The 17602-nt window shown below is 38.6% G+C and overlaps 1 protein-coding gene across 15 annotated transcripts in view; it reads right to left on the bottom strand.

Annotated features, from left to right (window-relative positions):
* DGKB (diacylglycerol kinase beta) overlaps positions 1 to 17602 on the bottom strand; it is a 325927-nt gene that overhangs the window by 304376 nt on the left and 3949 nt on the right. For 9 of the 15 annotated variants that reach the window (XR_014943029.1, XR_014943031.1, XR_014943033.1 and 6 more), the window contains exon 1: positions 11641 to 12019. The exons of 1 other annotated variant lie outside the window; for it this stretch is intronic. The gene's annotated coding sequence lies outside the window, so the exon portion shown is untranslated. Of the gene's footprint in view, positions 1 to 11640; positions 12020 to 12191; positions 12556 to 17602 lie in introns of those variants that run through there. 5 more of the 15 variants (XR_014943032.1, XM_015853620.3, XM_085538542.1 and 2 more) reach the window with 1 other exon arrangement.

The following is a 17602-nucleotide window of genomic DNA, read 5'->3' as shown; positions in this document are numbered from 1 at the left end:
TAGGTGCACAATTTAAAAGTAGTATCTGGAGTCAGACTGCACTGGCCTTCCTCATTTACCATTCACTTTCTTTATCACACTCACCTTTGCAGATTCACATTCAGATTCAGAGAATAATAGGCTATCGTCTGACAGCATTTGGTATTCATTATTTTTGCAAGCCCAGGACACTACAGTGGTTAGTTATTATTTAACGCATATCTTACTGCACTGAAATCGATCAGATTCCTTTATAATGTAAACGCTTGCATTATATACCTGAGAGAGTGATAGAAATCTATCTCATTAGTTCAGAATGCCTCTGAAATACTGGACAATATTTTGCTTAGATTCATGTAACATCACAGAAATGTAACTCCTGCTAAAATGATTAAAGAAATGATGTAATGCAAAAATATATGCAACATTATTTATTAGCTTTATTATTTGCAAACATTATTTATAATGAGAAGTCCATACAGAATAATTTATGAGAAATGTATTTTTTCAACCAAGCATGACTTCCAATTTCACAGAAATATAATTCTTAGAAACAGACTCCCACTGAGAATAGCCACATTTCCAAATTAAAATTTCCCCCACAACCCTATCTTTTCTAATATTTCCACCTAAAATAGCAGATCTTAAAAAAACTGTGACAGTAACATGCTTACATATCTTCATAGGTGATTATAAAAAGCATATAAATATAAGCAAAGTACTATATTTTAGTCTAAACTAAAATTATCTCAGTATTTTTGCCCACTTTGTTCTTAAAAAGAATTATTGTTTTTGAAGTCTTGGTGTTCTAATATAAATCTTAAACCACTTAGTTTATTCTTTTTTAGACTGAAGGGAAATAATCTGTGGCTTGTGTTCAGGGTGTGCAAAATGGATGGTCAGTGAGCCCCACCTGAATGAAGCATCTGTAACATGGTTTCCTCAGGCTTTAAATGACCAGACAATGGTCTGTTCCAATTCCATGTTCCCAATGCTTTATTAGTTAATTAAAAGAGGATAAATACATTAATGTTGGATTTGTTGTGTTTTTGTTGTCTTTTGGGGACTTGAGGGACATTTTTGGGGGTTTTTTGTTTGTTTGCTTTTTTAGCAACATTGTAATCTACAGTCATTTATTTAGAAAGACACACTTGGTGAGTAGCATATACTTATGAACTCCTCTTCAGTTGAGCCTATGACCTAGATAAAAATAAAACTTAAGGTTTGAACTTCATCCAGAACTGATATGAACCCAGGTAGGATGAGTTGCTTCAATAATATCTCCAAATGCTCCCTGAATATTAATTTTACATTCACTATGGATTTGAATCACAAAAAAAGGTGTTGATTTCCCATGGATGATTAAGTTATTCTTTTTGCTCCCATTATATTCATATCAATGAATATCATAGAGCTGCTGCATCAAAATAAGTAAAAGATCTTTTACATCACTCCAAAACATGCAACATGTACTATAATGATTTCAAGGCTATATGCAGGAAAAGATATAGAGAGTTGAAACAGGATTTAAGCATAAAAGAGGCACTAAATTCCCTAATACCCAGACTGTACGGTCAGTGAGTATACAGATGTCTAGAATATAGAGAAGTTAGGCTAGTAAAATTATCATGTTGGAAAAGATAATGAGAGACAAATGAAAAGTGCCCAGTGGTGGCATAGGCTTACAGAAACTCCACAAGGAGCAATCTCCAGAGAGAGATCCTTCCTCAGTGGCAGTCAGCCCTTAAACAGGGTCTAGAAGAGATGCAGCCAGGCTCCATGCCTTCTAGTCACACAGCTGAATTGCTTTCACCTGTGCTCCCATGGCTGACTCAGTGCTTGCCTTGGGTGATCAATTAGAGGTTCAGGCCATGATTCAACAGTTCCCATACACCTGACTTTCACTTCTGCTGCTTGCTAATGTTTGTTCCAGTGGGAAGTGGAAGCTGTCTCATACACTTCATCATAGATAAATTTACAGTAATGTACGTGGGGATAAAAAAGAATCCCAGCTATACACTTGTGATGAGCAGTCAAGCTCAATAATGATGAGTTAAAACTCAGAAATGAAATTTTGGAATTATAATCAGAAACACCAGATCCATGCTCGGCAGCACTCAAAAATGTATTCAGAAAGGAACAATTTGTTCCATTGTATAGATCCCTGGTACACTTACTTACATTTTCAATAATAGAGTTTTGAGCATTTTGAATTGATTACAGTTCAGCTGAAGAGAAGGACAAAATGAGAAAGCAACTTGTTGATATGGTATAAAAGAGTACAACAGAAAGCTTCCACCTTAAAAAAGAAGCAACTGACACTAGAGACTGGAAGAAAACTCTGGAAGTGCTTAGACTATTTTTACATTCTTTCTATGATAATCACTCTTGGAAGACAGCGTACTAGGACAGACAGACTGCCTGTCTGATCCAGTAATGCTATCATTATGCTTCTAAGAAGATGGATGAAGAAAGTCCCATCCACCTGTCCTGGAAAATAGTGTCTTGCCTTGATAAGAATATGAATAAGCCACAATGAAATTTACGTACAATAAGCAGAACATAAGTCCCCAAAACTGGTTAACAGTAATGGAATTGCCTCTGGAAAAAAAAAAAAAAAAGAAAAAGAAAAAGAAAAACATGGAAAGAAGGAAAAAGAAATGCTACAATGTTTACAACAATCTGTACTGCATTTATTTACTTGCCATACAGATGACAGTAAACACTGCAGCTCACAAACAGGTTTTACTAGCAATATTGGTATTTCTTTTTATTTTTTTTTTTTTCAAAAATAGCTGGATAGTAACTGATGACAAACTTTATTTCAAAAGTCCTAATTGTCCATGTAGTCATATGCAGAATCCCAGTGAAACAACATAAAGAATAGAATCCGTACTGTCAATTCTTTAGGAGAATCCATCTATTATACATGGATTCTTCTCTACAAAATCTTAACAACCTGTCCAAAGTCTTTGCTTTCCTCTGTTTACAACCATTGGAGTGTATAAAGAGTATACCGACATGAGCTATAAGTCTTCCCTCTATCAGGTTATCCTACAAAGACATTCAGTGAAATTTGTAGTAAATCTGCAGATACAACAACAACATCGTTAAATTCAAGAGACAAGACTGAAGTTTTACCTTTCCTTCTCTAGCACTCATATGTTCTAAATCCTCACAACATCTGTTAAGGCTTCAGATGTTTGATTTTGAACTTTGTGTGTAGCATAAATAATTTTTAAGTGGCCTTACCAGTCCTTGAAAATTCCAGAAACACCTGAACACAAGTAGTAGATGATGTTTCTAATGTTCAAGACATTTGGGTTCTATAAAGAAAATAGATGCACAGGTTCTATTTAAAGAGTTTTGGTACCTTTGTGTCAATGTATATCCCTCAAAGAGAACTGAGATTCCACCTGTTTGAATAAGATGAACATCAACTTTTTTCTTTTTTTTTTTTTATTTCACAGGTCTAATTCATATTCATGTCATTGCTGTGCAGAGTTATCAGCGCACACATTGATATTAAAATACAAGGTTCAGCAAGTGCAAAAGATCCTCATATTGAGATATGTATATGAGTTCTCTTGGAGAAGAACAGCAATTCATACCTCCATGGGTTAATAGTTCACTCATAGTTTAAAAGAGATGGCACTTGCTTTGCCAAAGACATATTTGCATTTCCAAGGAATCAGAGCAGTAAACAAGACAAGGGGAGGAGAGCTGAAACTTTTCCTGAATAAATTAAAGATTAATAACCTCTAAGGGAAAGAGATGAAGCATTTGAATCTGAATGAAAACTGTGGCTTTCAAGAACTACGTACAAGAATTGGCAAACTGTGCCTGCTTGTGGTACTCTCCAGTGAAACACTGCCAAGAACACAAATAATACAAGACAATTCAGCCCTTGACCTCACAACAAATCTAAGGAGTTGCACCTTGTCAGGATACATGGATTAGATCAGATTTTAGAACAAGTGAACAACACAATAATGTACATATATTCTGTAATTCCCATTTCTGTAAGTCCATGCTCCACAGCAGTTGGGTATTGATTTTGCTAAGAAACTTTTTTATTTCATTTTACAAGAAGATGGCAGGTGAATTAAAGATTAATTACAGAAGTTTTCAGGATTTCTACACAGAATCATTATTCTCTCCGTGGTTTCTAACCCCTTAGAGTCCTGGACTAATCATGCAGAATTCCCTGTTTTTACAAGCCACCACGTCAGGATATGGAAAGAGTCATATCATCCTTCAGTTGGTGAACATTTTCAGAGCTGGTAATGTAGGGCCTGAAATGAAACAGCTACACTGAATACCCAGAGTCAACCAGGAAAGTACTTTGAACTGATCAACCAAACTGAACCCTGAAGAGTACTCTTTAGAAAATACATGATATTTATATGGCTTATATATTCCTACTAGTTTCCTCCACAGTTTTCTATTTGTTAAACTTTGCTAAAATAAGACTGGACATGTTACTGTTATTGGTAGAGTGTATCTATGTGATTCTACAGATTCTTCTGTCATTAACAGATGATCTAGCCTAGTCTGAATTCAGCTCATCAGATCTCAGTAAGAATGCATGGAAATCCTTACTAGGGACTTGTATTTCCCCTTGTTCATTAGAAATGGTAGTTTCCTCTATAAGGAAAACAAAACACTTGGTACTTTAAACTTACTGAGGAAGTAAATGAATATTCTTCTCAGAGTATCTCCTGTCATTAACATTTGTTCATCAAAGCTGGGAGGTTTCCCTGAGATTCCTCCAGTCATTCTACTTTTATGACAAAATGGCTGTCAACAGCACTAAGCCTAACATAGAGCAGTACGGTTTCCTCTTTCTGTTCTACCAAAGATCAGTATTTAGAACATTTGAGTTCTCTGACAGAGCAGATGTAAGTCTGTTTAAACACAAATCTCACTAGTCAAAAAGGTAAAATGACTCACTGCCCCTCCTGAGCAGAAGCCATTGGAGTCCTTCCTCAAATTTACAACAGCAAAAAGATGTACTTTGTTATTTAACATACAGGATATAGCTCATTCTAAGCAACTATTTTGTAGGGCTATTTTACAGTGTTTATTTTCAGAAGCACATAGGAGTGATTTTACACTTTCTTAGAATTTCAACTCTTCCTTGTGTTTTTCTTCCTAGCTGAGAAAATACCCAAGAGTGCAATGTATCTCACCCAAAGCTGGTTGCCTTAAAATTAGATCTTAAATTGTGAAATTGCCATCCTAGACATCTTTTATAGACCTGGATACATCCAGAATATATTTCAACTGACCTATATTGGATGCTTATCACAAAATAGGAATCTTACTCAGCAGATGTTTTTTTCTTTCCATCAGCAAAATAGGAACAAGAAAAGGTAACCAGATAATAATTAGATACCGAATATAGGATTTAACAGTTCAATTTATCTACATTTTTAACATGAACAAAACTCAGCTCTAACGATGACTAAAATTACCATAACTATTCTATTCAGAATTCGTAGAAACCACCAAATTAAAAATCTTGAGTAAAATATTCCAGCACTGTAAGGGAGGAGCATCCTGGCTATCTAAAAAGTATTTTGAACATTAAATTTCTAGTATTGAAACTTTATCAGTGAATTCATTAGCTTAAATTCTTTCAAATATTAGAAGTTTCTTTCATGGAGACTAAACTTGAATAGTAACCATTATATTTACTTTTGTATACATGTTTACACATATATACACACACATAGATACACATTTAGTCTACAACTCATTTTCTGTTATCACCTTCATCCTTTTTCCCCCCTTTTTTTTTTTCTCCCCTCCCCCCTCAGCCTCCCTCCCCTTCCTCCCCCCGCCCTCCACCCCCCCGTGCATAAAAACATCTGTTTGGCCTTATCCTACTCTTGCCTTCCATTCAAACGTTGAATACAGCCATTTCTGCAGGAGATGTTAGAAATTCTACCATTAAAGAGGGCCCTAAATACCAGGTTTACAAGACATCACTTCTTTTACTTTCAGAACATACAGAAAAGAAAGTTAACTTTGCACCATCTGTTATTCTTTCAAATATAAACCAACATAAACATCAGAAATATCCACCTGGAGACATATTTAAATCAGAAAGAACAAACTTGACTAGTTGTTTTTTCTTTATGCAACAAGACTTAGAGAAATAAATTAGGAAGAAAAAAAAAGTTTCCATTATCTGTGTGTGTTCTTCAGTTCTCTGAATAAGCCACTACTACACTGGAATACCTCATTATTTCCCATAAGACCACTCAAAGGGAAGGGAAGCTCTATTTCATAGCAGAAGACTCACAGTTTGACAATATACAAAATAGAATTTTGGGCAAACTGCCTTACAGATCTTTTGGGGTTCTTTTCTTACGAATGTAAGGAATAGAGAATGATATTCGTATTACTACTGCTGTGTATTAGATATCCCACCAAATACTGGAAAATAAAGAGAAGAAAAAAAAAAAACAAAACAATTTCATACCCAGGAATCGAAATGTAGCTGAGAATAAAACTAAAAACTAAAACAAGGCACTTATATTAACTGGATTTCTGCTAGCACAATTAGAAAGTCTATTCTGAAAATCAAAATGTCAAAGAAAATAAAAAGTACCTAGATGCCATTCTACTCATAGCTTATTACGATAAATAATAAATCTAAAAATAAAAATATAATCCTTATTGGTAACATTGAACTGTCAAATGTGGAAGTTTGTATTCCTTCATTTTATATTCATTTTTTTTTTACTGGTTTAGGGCAGCACAATGGTGTCAGAGTTGCACATTTTCATTCCAAACTAGTACTAAGGGGTTAGGCAAGAAGTAATTGAGCTGCCTCAAAATACTTACATTTGTTATGCTTTCAGACTTGTGGCAAACTAAACATGACGATATCCCCTCAGGGCTGAACTGCTGCAATTATTCAGAGAAATCCATTTTCTTCAGAAACAAAAAGGAAAAATATGTGCTAAATTGCATAAAGCTGTTTAACTTGATGTTTTGGGACACTAAATCATCCTGATTTAAAAAAATAAAGAAAATAATTAAATACTTATCTACTTGCTAAATTGGCCTAAATACCCTACCTACATCAAATCATTTCTATTTGTAGGAAGAGTATTAGCTTGACGAAAGCAAGTTAAGATCAACAAACTCATGATACCAGTTTCAAAGCCAAAGTCTGTGACTTCTTTTGCTCTCATAGACACATTGAATGCAACTTAAACTTCCTGTCAAGTGAAGACCAGCATATCACTGCAGCAACATAAATTACCTGGTTGAGCTACAGAGTTGTCCCCAAACAAACAAACAAATTATTAGTCATCTAGTTCAACTCACCTGCAATGAACAAGGACATCTACAGATAAATCTGGTTGCTCAGAGCCCTATCCAGCCTGACCTTGAATGGCTTCAGGGATGGGACATTTACCACCTCTCTGAGCAATCTATTCCAGTACCTCACCACTTTTATTGTTCTTTTCAAACAAACAACTTTTTTCTTATATCCAGTATAAATCTCCCCTTCTCCTGTCAGAACAGACCCTGCTGAAGAGTCTGTCCCCTTCTCTCTTACAGCCTCCCTTTAGATACTGAAAGGCCACTATTAAGTCTTCCCAAAGCTTTCTCTTTTCCAGGCATAACAGCCCCAGCTCTCTCAGTCTGTTCTCATAAATGAGCTGGTTATCCCTTGGATCATTTTTGTGTCCATCCTCTGGATGTGCACCAAACAGATCTAAGTCTTTCTTGCACTAAGGACTCCACATCAGGATGCAGTATTCCATGTGAGACCTCACCAGAACAGAGCAAATGGAAGGATCACTTCCTTTGACCTGCTGGCAACACTTTTCATGCAGCCCAGGATATGGTCAGCTCTTTAGGCTATGAGGGAATATTGCTGGTTTATGCCCATCTTTCCATTCAGCAGTACCCCCCAGCCCTTTTCAGCAGGCCTGTGTTCTACCCCTTTGCCATCAAACTTGTATTGACAGTAGGAGTTGCCATGAACCAGGTACAAGACCTCATGCTTGTCTCTGCTGAATCTCATGAGGTTCTCCTGTGTCCACTGCTTGAGCCTATCAAGGTTTCTTCGAATGGCATTCCATCCTTCAGATGTGTCATCTGCACCACACTGCTTAGCAGCATGTACAAACTTGCTGAGAATGCACTCAACCCCACTGTCGGTGTCACTTAAGGTATTAAAGAGAACTAGTCCCAGTACTGACTACTGAAGAACACCACTAGTCACTGATTTCCATCCATTGAGCCACTGATCACCACTCTCTGGGTATGATCTTTCAACTAGTTACTGATCTACTGAATAGTCTACCCACTAAAACCATATCTTTCCAATTTGAAGAGAAGGATGTTTCAAGGAACAGTGTCAAAGGCCTTACTAAAGTCTAGACAGATGATTTCAGGCTCTTTGCCTGCTATACCATCATAATGAAATAAGAAATTATTAAAATATTGTTACAAAAACAAAACAAAAAACAAACAAAAACAACAAAAAAAAAGCACTTATGGATAAATAACTGTCCTAAGTCTATTATTACTGTTATTAATTACTTTCTTTTGCCACAGGAAGCAATGGAAAAAGATTATTTGAAGAAATGTCTAAGAAACTTACCACTGAAGGTCAACAAGTCTCTTATAAGGAATTATACTCAAAAAGATATATTTTTTTAAATCTTTTATAACACCTACTACTGAATAAATGGCTATGAATTTTTCTCATTGCTACAGAGTAATGTTTCAAATCAATTCTGCATAAATATAAAATAAAAAGTGAATGATATCCAAACAAAGTTCTGGTACAATTTATTGATTTACTTTTTGTTTGTGAGTAGTGAGAAGCTCAATTGGTAATGCACAAAATTGGTTGCAAAGTTTACTTGATAGTGACAGAAGATTGGGGGCAAGAATCTAAACCTAATGGATTTCAGGAAGCCAGCCTTCTGCTCTTCAGCAGCACTGCACTCTGTTGATGCCTTCCAGATATTACACCATAACTTTGAAATAAACATAGATGTCTTTCTCAAGTACCTTCATCTTTTCAGAGGTGAAGCCTAGTTGAAATTCTTTCACTCCTGAAGACTAAGCTACAAAGATCTTCTCTTTCTGCTTTGCTCTCCTTTCCTATTGTTGTCACTCCTTCACCATTACTTCACAAATGGGAATGTTTTGTCACACTCTTTTCACAACAGCTGTAGATTCTTACAATGACAAGAGAAGATGCGCTAGGAATGCAATCATGTAGAGTTCTTGACAACAAAGATAACAAAGACACACCTGAAATACCTGATGCTTTACAGAGTCTTAGAATGGTTTGGGTTGGAAAGGACTAAGGAGCTAGTTCCAACCCCCTTTCCATCGGCCAGGATGCCACCCAACAGATCTGGCTGCCCACAGCCCCATCCTGTTAGAAACTTCCAGGGATGGGGCATCCACAGCATTTCTGAGCAGCCTGTGACAGTGCCTTGCCACCGAGTAAGGAATTTCTTCCTTATATCTTACCTGAATGTACCTTTCTTAGCTTAAGGTCATTTCCCCTCACACTACACTCCTGAATAAAGCATCTCCCCCCATCTTTCCTGTGAGCCTCTTCAAAAGACTTGTTAGAACTATGTGCAAAAAATTTAACTTATCAGTGAACTAATAAAGGTCAGAACTATTTAAAGAGAATGATATATCATACAGTTAACATTTCTTAAATTTATGATGAAGCATAACTTCATCCCTGTATGTTTCATTCTTTAAGTGACATTCACAAGAGCTCGGTGCTACTGTCATATAAGCATAAAGCAAAAGGCAGCTCAGTCATCCAGCTGACTGACTTTGAAGTTCTCTAGCCCTGACCTATAACTACCTGTACTCACAACTGTGCTGTTTTTACATCCTGCTTCATCAAAATGCTGCTCTTAGCAGATCTACAGCCCTCTTATCATTCCCCACATTCCTCTGCTAGTGATCTCATTCCACCCGCAATAGGTACCTAGACTGATCCCATAAAGTGTCACCTGAATTACATCATGCTCCGGAACAGAAATGATACAGCAACCTCACAGATTATATATATATAAATATATAAAGTAAGTGATGTCTGGTGCTCTTAAGAACATATTAGCTTTGTTACTTTCAAACTGCACACAAAAACAGAGCATCATTTCTACTTAACAGTTTCATTTCAGTGTTTTATTCAGAGACGTCTACAGGTGTTTAAAGAAAGGACATTTCAGTTTGTCAGCAACAGTTCATGTATGTTTCTTCTTCCTTCCTAAAGAAACATAATACAGTGTAGTTTTTTCCGAACCTGAATAACAGCATCAACTTTAGATGTTTGCAGGACTCTACAACAGAAGAACAGATTTGGGCCACAAATATTTCAAATCCATAGCATTACATTATTGCACACCCATTTTAGAAAGCTGAATTATTATTCTGGGAATTTCCTGCCACAGTATACAACAAAGTCCTTCCACCTCAATAAATAAATAAATAAATAAAACAGAAACGTTAACACAAAACCTAAGAGAAAAGCATTGCTTTTTGGTGGCCCGCGTTTCTTGATGTTCACTTTAGTTCAGTATGAGATAAGTATTTCAAGCACCAGGAAATGGTGGATATTACATTGGGGAAAAACAACATATTTCCTGTCATTATATCCATAAAGCGTAGCACAAGTTCAGTCAGTTGGGAATGCCTATCAGGTTCTTGCTATGCACTTCTGATGTATGACAATGTTTCAATAAATGCAGAAGCATTTACTACACCAGGTCATTTCATGAGAACAAGAATGGGAAAAGATATTTAGTGCCTTTTTAGAACATCTTTGACACCGATCTCTCCTATAATAGTTACTGTTTTTTTCCTCATCCTGTTGCATCCTCATTCTCATTTTGCAACATGGATTTTATTAGCCTATTAGATCTGCTTTCAAAAGTTACATCAGCCGGGCAGAACTGCTCCTGAAAATTAATCAAGTTCTTTCTACTTGACAGCTTTTCTACAAATTTGGTGAGAATTAACTGAAGACTACAATCTGCTTGTTTACCTAGGGGGAAAAAAAAGAACAGCTTATAATACGATAATCTTGTGAGAAAAATCTTTCATGCATTTCAAAATCAGCACACTCACAGTGAAAAAAATGCGAATACAGGCACTCTAGACAAATGAAACTCCTTTCAACAAAATAAACCAGAACACTGGACCACGCAATCCAGAAATAAAGACTTCACACGTATAAAACTTTGCCGATTTTCATGGTAATTCTATTTTTTCCTTGAAAAGACCCTCAGAGGCTGCATGTCGAATCAGACTCTGAAAGTTTCTGCAGATGAGTCTTTACAGCGCAAGTTTGCAGTTGCACCATTTGTTTCACGCCCTCGCAGCTCGCTGCCTAACCCCAGCTCTCAACGCGAGCCCGGGAAGCATCACCATTCTGACCGTGTTCGAGTTAAGCGGTGCAGGTCAACGAGACAATCTGGCATTAATGAGGTGCCAAAGCGACGATCCATGACAGATGCGGTATAGCCCTCCTAGCTTCAAGTTTGAGCCTAGCACCTCCACGAGTAGCCCCGAAGAGACACAACCCCCCCCCCCCCCTCCCCAGCTCCGCGACCGCAAGCAGTTCGGCCGCCCAGCGCCTCGCGAACTTACTGCAGTGCGATGCGGGAGAAGGAAGCGCACGTCCCTGGGCTGCGAGCGAGCCCGGAGCGCTCGGCAGCCGCAGGAACCGGCCATCCAGGCAGCCGACCGCCCTCTGGACCGCACCACCGCGGTCGCCCCCCCGCCGGCTGCCGCAGCCCAGCGTGCCCGGCCCCGCGGGGCCGCCGCCGCCCTATGCCCCGCTCCCCAGCGCCAGCCGCGACGCACCGCGGATCCCTACATCAGCCCTCTTGCCGGGCCAGGCAGCTGCGGCTGGGCCGCGGGCTTTTAAGCGGCCGTGCGGCAGCGGATCTCCCACCCCTTTCTGGCAGGGTGGCGGGGGGGAGGGAACAGGCGGCACGCACACACACACACACGCGCATATACACACTCCGCACGCAGCCCCTCCCGGCCCCGCGCAGCTGCGGTACCTGTTGTCCTGCGCCCGCATCCCCTGCGCGCCGCTCACCCCGCCGCCGCGCCCGCTCCGCAGCCTTTTCCCACCCTCCCGCAAGACGGACCCCAGCAACACAACGCACCCGCAATACCCGCTCAGCACTTACCCAAAGTTTCCCCGGTCTCTCCGCCGGCAGCGGCCCTTACGCTGGCGACGAGGCAGCGGGGCTGTGTCAGCGGCCGCGGAGATACCGTGCGCGGCCCCTCCCGCGCACCTGCGCGCCGCCTGCCCGTCCCTACCTGCGCGCTGCCGCGGAGGGGCTCCCGCGCAGCTCTAGCAGTGATTGCGCTGCCAGATTCCGGTGAGTGGCAGTGACCCCGCCGCCGCAAGCGAAGCCCGACCAGCAACGCTGGTCCAGTGACCGGCTGCCGGTCCGGAGCCCTTCAGCAGCTGCCGGTCGTGACCGCGCCGCGAACCTCCATTTGGGTGTCCCTGGGATGGAATCGGCACGAATCTTAGGGCTGCAACAGCAGCCTCGTTCCCTCTGCTTCTTTCCTCCAAGAGGTGGGTCATCAACACGCGTTTGGGAATCCCCCGTAGGCAGCAAAAAAAGAGGTCTGCCTGTGGTGAGAATTTGCAGATTTACTTGGAAAAGATAAATAGGAAACAGAGTAGTAATGGCCTAAGAATTAATTATTTTAGGCAGTGCATCCCGCTTACTGAATCACAGAATGATTTGGTTTGGAAGGAACCTTAAAGATCATTGAGCTCTGACACCCTGCTACCGACCAGATCAAGCTGCCCTGGGCCCCATTCAACCTGGCTTTTAACATTTCCAGGGATGGGGCATCCACAACTCTCTAGACAGCTTGTACCAGTGTTTCACTACCACCTGAGTAAATTATGTCCTCCTAACATCTAACCTGAATCGCTCTTTTTTTTTTTTTCTTTTTTTTTTTTTTTTTTTTTTTTTTTTTAAAAAAAAAAAAAAGCCATTTCCCCTTGTCCTGTCACTATTAGGCCATGTGAGAAGTCAGTCTCCATCTTAGTTGTAAGCTCCCCTCAAGTACTGGAAGGCCCAGTGAGACCTCAGATCCCTCTTTACTCCAGGCTGAACAAGCCCAGCTCCCTCAGCCTTTCTTAGGAGAGGCACTCCAGCCTTTCTTTATGGACCCACTCCAGCAGTTCCCAGACATGAAACAATGGATCAGATGAAACTTTTGCTAACAGCCTCCCAGTGCTTTTTATGGCAGATTATCCTGATGAAAAGAAATCCCTCTGAAACCCTAATAAATGTCTAAGCAGAGCAAACAGTATACATAAACGTCTACCTTCACTAAGTTTAGGTGCCACACTAAGACTGGCCTCAGAGCATCAGCTGATATCCTGATGGTTTGGTTCATTACAGTGACCATTAATCTCTATCTTAATTCACTGTGTTGGTATATAGCACTATAAATACTTCATCCATTTCAGGCAATCTAAATGAAATACAGTGTACCGCTAATAACTGCATATAAAACACAGAAGTATGAAAATAAGAATCATTTTACCAGGATTTTTTTTGTAATTTTATAAATGCATCTGTTTTTCAAATCTACTTACAGAGAGTTTGATTTTTATATAACATGCAAGTGCTGGGTTGATTTTTGAATCTTAATGATGTAAAACATTGCCAGCCCTATTTAATTTGTAAAGATTTTTGGTTTCTTAGAGGGGGATTCCTTAATTTACCTAATTTGCTGTAAGCATTAGACTACATGCTGTTTGCTCGTTGTAACTTAGCTTCTACACAACACAGTAAAATGTACTTAACCACTTTGGAATCGCTAGTTTCCAAAATTCATTATCTCTCCAGCTCTCTTTTTAACAAAACAGTTTGAATATTTAGATAAGCTTCAAAGGAATGTGCAAGAGAAATGTATTTTATGTTATATAACACAATACGTACATATTTCTACATTATACTAAGTGATATAATTGCACTCACAACTAAATTTATGGTGTGATATAACTTTGATTGTGCTCAATATGCCCACAGTCTAATTATTAAAAGGAAAAAATAATAATCCATCCTTCTCTTTTCATACACATTCACACAAAATAAATTATAATAATAATTAAAATAATAATAATAAATAATGAAAATAAAAATAAACATGGAAAATAATACTATTTTTTAAAACATGGCTCTACAACTTTGGGAAAAGGAATCCCATGAAGGACAGAATCACAAATTTTCACTTCTATATTTCAGACCCAGTAGCCATCCTTATAAATATCTTCCCAAACAGAAGCTTGTCAGTATTATATGACAAGTACTTGGCTTTAGTCTTGTACATTGAATATATTGCCTTCCCTTTAAAACATGGATTTCAAGAGATTATTTTTTTCTCCCAGGGAAGTAATTCAGTCACAGTGTATCTGAACCTTGGGTTCCTAAATATGGATCAAAACACTGAAGTACAATGACTAGTTACGTAATTGTGATAAATCATTGCAGCACAACAGAAAAAAAAAAAATAAAAAAAAATTATAGGCTCTTCAATAAAGTGTTTGATTTAGTGGATTGTGGGAGGGAGCCTGGTTTTGAAAGACCATTTTGCCTTAAAAATTGCTTTCAAGCACTCTGAGTTACATAAGGTCATATCAAAATCAAAATTACTAGCTAAAACAATATTTCACAGTTACAACCATTTCTTATTGCTTTGTGTAACTTTTGTACAACTCACTTAAGTTGGACCTTTGTTGTTCTTTTCTGCTGCATGTTGGGACAGCATACAACTTCCACAGCTTCCATTCTTATTGAAATGGAAAATGTCCCCCAAGTGTTTGTGCATCGTGGAATGTCAATTCCATCTTTAAAGCACAAGGTCTTTGCTCAAGTAGAAAAATAAACCTCTTTGTTAAATATTTAATTTTCCTTTGAAAGAAGGCAACCCCCCTGCAGGCCAAAGCCAACTCAATACCGCAAAGCTGTGGAATATCAACAGAAAAGATGTCAAGCTAAGGGATGCCAACATTAAGATTTTTTGTTTGCACTAAAATATACTTAGGAAGTCTGCTATCCATGAGGCTAGCCTTAGAATCACGCTTATAGTGTCTGCAGTTCTGACAATAGGTCAATTCAGTGGTGGATAGACAGATGGAATACAGATAGATTTTCTTAGCCTAAAGCACAAAGACTGTTTCAGAGTAGCACATTCATGTCATCAGCTTTGGTCTGGTTTCAGTTCTACGAGCACCATATTGCCCATAGTCTCCTCTCCTTCTTTATTCAAATACATACCATAAACATATTAAAATATACAGAAAGTTGACCCTTAGCAGCTCATTCTCTCACAGCACAGAAAATAATTGATGTTGAGGATCTGCAGCCAAAATTTGTAAATAATAAATTTATGATAGTCTATCCTTCTGTCTATGTTTGAATATTTATTTGCGTTGCTAGGCATGACTTTAGATTGCTTATTTAATATGCCTTTATCATGAACTGAGAGCCCTAAGCCTTTTAACATTTGTGAAAGAAAAAAGCATCAAACCCATGAACCTTAACAGTGAAAACAATTCCCAAACTCCATTGCCTTTTATTTGCTATTGAGAAGTTGCAACAGTATCAGTCATCTGCAGTTATTGTATATTAGTACTTCTGGGAGAAACAGAGTTCAGTCTTCCAAAGATGATTTCATTGATAGCCTTAGCCTGGCTGTACAAAGTCACAGGTGTAAACTATTCAAAACTAATCTAACTCCATGTGAATTCAGCTGAGATAAATTAGCTGTATGTAATGGAAATCTGTTTCAAAATATGTAGTTATCAGAAGCAGATATAGTTCACCAAAAAAGGAAACTTATCAAAAGTTAAATCACCTAACATACACTTTTTTTTTTTTTTTTTAACTTTATTATTATTTTTTAGTGGGAATTTAGTATAAAGAAAAGCATCTTTCACTCAGTAAATTCAGTATACAGTAGGAATGTACTGCTACCTGCTTGCTGCCCAAGACCAGACACACCGCTGTTGCTCCTCTTTCCCCCCCGGCACTCTTGTCTCAAACCATCAGAACATCTTACAACAGGACTGCTGCTGGATCCTGGTGGTGACTATCCCCACTTTATGCAATTCTTGCCTCTTTCTATCTTTTCTGTACCCTGCCCTCCCTTCTCCACCGCCCTCAATCATCCGTCCTCCCCTTTCCCATCTCTCTGATTAAGATTTGTAATAAACTGGTCGTGCCAACATTTGAACCATTGTTTCTTAATCTCCTGCTGGGTATACATATACCAAAGAACTTCCTCTCCCTCCTATAAATTAGAGCAAGACAGGGAGAGACACAAACTAGGAGGACTAATTGACATACTTAAGGGCAAGACTACCATCCAGAGGAACCTAGACATGCTTGAGGACTGGAGTGAAGGAAACCTTATGAAATTTGCCCAGAACAGAAGCAAAATCCTGCACAAGGGAGGGGAAGGAAAAAACTCTGCAATGGTGGGACCAGGCTGGGCACTACCTCCTCTGGAAAAGCCCTGTGGATTTTAGAAGATAGCAAGCTGAGCATGAGCCTACAGGGAGCCCTGGCAGCAATGATGACCAACACCATAATGAGCTATATGGATAGGTACACTGCAAGTAACTCAAAGGGACTGATTTTCTCCCATTTCTCAATATTTGATACATTTTCAGTACTGTCTTATAGGATAATTCTGGCTGAAAAGACCTTGATGTCTTCTAACCTCTAGTAAAGATCAAATAGGAGATTAGACAAAGTCGATCTGAGGTTTCTTCTGTTGTCTCTTGCACCCTTACAAAGACAGAGAGAGCACAACTCCTGTGGGCTGCCTGATCTAATGCTGTACAGTCCTTATATTTTTCCTTACATACAGACTGAACACTTATTTTCACTTTTTGGCTATTAATTCTTTTCTTCCCAGCAGGTACAAATGTAAAGAGCTCATGTTCTTGAGAGCCTCCTTGCAGATAATGACAGGCTACTGTGAGGTCTCCTCAAAGCCCTCCTTTTCAAGGCTGAACAAGTCAAATTTCCTTAGCCTCTTTCACAGGCCTCAGTTTGGAGAGGCATCAGTGAAATTTCCATACTTAATTATTGCACAGATAAGGCATTGATTGTATAAATTGAGATGTAAGAGCAATGATATTTAAATTACTACTATATTTTTCTATACTCTGGACTTTAACAACATTTCTAGTAGTTTAAGCAACAGCAAATGGATTATAGTGCCTTTCAGTGAATTTAAGCCTACTTTTTTTTGTTACTCATTTTTACTTTTGTCAACATACGCAGTTTTCTCCTCTGTTCCTCCTATTTTAAAGATAGATCTCACTCTAAAGCCATCTTATCTCAATGGGAAGATTTTCAGAGATATAAATGGGCAATGGGTTTACAAGCTCATTAATCTACATGAAAAGTTCAACTTATTTCAGCTGTATGCAGGAATGAGCCCTTAGTCATAGTAGTTGAGAAGTGTTTATTCAGTCTGAAAAGACTATTTGGTTAAAGATTATCTAAGAAGCAGATGTCTTCTAACTCATTCATTCTTAAATGCTGTAATATAA

The sequence above is a fragment of the Coturnix japonica genome, chromosome 2, assembly GCF_054131305.1.
Source record: "Coturnix japonica strain WE chromosome 2, WE-NBRP24, whole genome shotgun sequence".
NCBI lineage: Eukaryota > Metazoa > Chordata > Aves > Galliformes > Phasianidae > Coturnix > Coturnix japonica.
The sequence above is the reverse complement of the archived record's forward strand: the minus strand, read 5'-3'. Positions and strand labels throughout refer to the sequence as shown.